The sequence below is a fragment of the Octopus bimaculoides genome, chromosome 1, assembly GCF_001194135.2.
Source record: "Octopus bimaculoides isolate UCB-OBI-ISO-001 chromosome 1, ASM119413v2, whole genome shotgun sequence".
NCBI lineage: Eukaryota > Metazoa > Mollusca > Cephalopoda > Octopoda > Octopodidae > Octopus > Octopus bimaculoides.
Window position 1 is genome coordinate 16,776,753 of NC_068981.1, and position 2,822 is coordinate 16,779,574.

Genomic DNA, 2,822 nt, shown 5'->3' on the forward strand with positions numbered 1-2,822 from the left:
TATATATATTCTACTATTCTTTTTAGGCATTCTTTTAGGAAACAAATATTTTGCATCACAAGCTGTATTATCCCATGCCTAAAATTAATGTGGTTGATCATGTCTGGGACACGGTTCACCAGAAATTTCTCCAATAGGCCAAGGAATGGCTGTGTGGTAAGTAGCTTGCTTACCAACCACATGGTTCCGGGTTCAGTCCCACTGCGTGGCACCTTGGGCAAGTGTCTTCTACTATAGCCTCGGGCCGACCAAAGCCTTGTGAGTGGATTTGGTAGACGGAAACTGAAAGAAGCCCGTCGTATATATGTATATATATATATGTATGTGTGTGTATATGTTTGTGTGTCTCTGTTTTTCTCCCACCCAACATTGCTTGACAACCGATGCTGGTGTATTTACGTCCCTGTATCTTAGCGGTTCGGGAAAAGAGACAGATAGAATAAGTACTAGACTTACAAAGAATAAGTGCTGGGGTCGATTTGCTCGACTAAAGGCGGTGCTCCAGCATGACCACAGTCAAATGACTGAAACAAGTAAAATAGTAAAAGAGTAATCAGGGTTGTTCACTAAGGTTAAAGAACAACAACAACAACAATAAGAAACTGCCGATAGAGAAAAAATATTTTTTAGGAATGATATATCTAGAACTAGTATACCCAATGTGTACTTCTACTTTTGAAATTCGTAAGATACAACTTGAGGGATATTTAGCTGTTATTTATTGTCATTATTGCTACCATATACAATCTCGTTATCTTGTGTCATGAATAATACTTCCAAATGGTTTCAAAATTTGACATAAGGCTAGCAGTTTTAGTGGGAAAGTGCAGCCAACTGCATCAACCCAAGTATTTGAATGATACTTATTTTATCGACCCCTAGCCCCACGAAGGATGAAAAGCAAAAATCAAACTCAGCAGAATTTGAACTCAGCCCGTTACGTTCCGGAAGAAATTTTGCTAAGCATTTTTTCCAACGGGCCAAAGATTCTGCTAGCTCACCGCTTTTGTGTCAAGAAAATGATTTCAAATTTTGGTCGACGGTTGATTTTGCGGAGAGGGGAAGTTGACCCCAGCACTTAACTGGTTCTTGTTTTATCATCCCCGAAAGGATGAAAGGCGAAGTTGACCTCGCCAGAGTTTTGAATCAGCAGCATTTCATTCGGAGTGTTAACGGTTCTGCAAGCTCTTCGTTTCATGTGTCATGCCTAATAAAATAAAATAAAATAAAAACACAAATTATTTCCAGTCAAAGAAGTTTTAACACTAATCTTTCTATACAGATTTGATCCTCAGTTCCTACTATTTTACATTACCTGATGTCCCAACTTCACTTCGAAAATGCACTCAACTATTCGTTATCCTATTTATTTTTCTCATAAAATATTATATGAGTCTTTATGGCGGGTAGTAAGCAGGAAAAGGTGTCAAAGATCAGAGTGTCTGGATAATAACAACAGCGATTGGAATAAAAGGATTTTAACATTTTCACTTTGGATAACTTATTTTCGGACCTTGAAATATCCACTCACTTACTGGAACAAAGAAGGAAATATATAATAAAGAGAAAATATCTTAATGCTTATTTTCCTTTTTCTGAGAATTATTACACGAAAAGTAGGTGTGTTAAAACTATTCTAGCGCCAGGTAAATAGATACGTGTTATGCAAAAGCTATATTGACTCTCAGAACACCTCAGGCTGTGAAGTAAATTAGTTCACAACAAAGGAAAGTGTTGAAGTAAATTATCGACTGTTGAGGAAATTAGATAAAATTGCCGTTGTCAATGAACTAATGGAAAAATCATTATAGGTATATTTTGTTTTCTGTCTTTTCACAAAGTCTTTGTGAACTAATCAAAAAAATGTTATATATATGTATATATATGTATATGTTCCACCTTGGATTTTAAAAGAAACACACTGATGTTGACATTTTCTAATTCTTACGATCAAACTGGCAAAAGACATTAACGAAAAAGTCTGCATCATTTGACAACTTTCTCAAGACAGTTTTATTGCGTAATTTTTCACACAGTATCGTTAACATGCCACCATTACAATTCTTTGAGGAAAGTTTGGTAAATAATTCTTTAACTATTAGCAAGCATCAGTAATTTATACATAAAGCAGCAGAAAATATCAATTTTTTTTATCTTCGTGCAGCGCCTAGAGGAATGGTTTTCAGCATTATAGACGCGTTTACGTAATTGCTCGATCTTCTAGAAAAATTACAAAAATCTCCCTTATATCACACTCTACCTCATAAACAAGGGAAAAGTATATTATACAGTGTAGGCCTACATATTCTCATAAAGCCAGAGGTGTCATACCTGATATGACAGGGATCATAAGCATGGAAAAGTCAGATTTTGTACTGCTGTTGTATGTAAACTTATAAAGCTGTGATACGCATAAATGTTGTGATATTGTTCATAAATAAGGAAGGAAAGGATGAGTTATGTACATATATGTATATACTTAACTACATAGAAACAAACGCACACATATACACACACATGCATGCATACATACATACATACATACATACATACATACCTACCTACATACATATACAAGGTGGTATTAAAAATCTGCAACGAAGGCATTGTACAAGCTTATGGCGACGAGGTAATGGGTAGTATACAATGTTTCGAGTGGCATGGGCGCTGCAAAAGCGGAATAACGTCCCTGGAAGATGATGGGCGATTTGGAAGACCTGCCACGAGCGACACTCCCGGAAATGTAGACAAAATTCATCAGCTTATGCATGTGGATATACGTATATATATATATATATATATATATATATATATATATATAT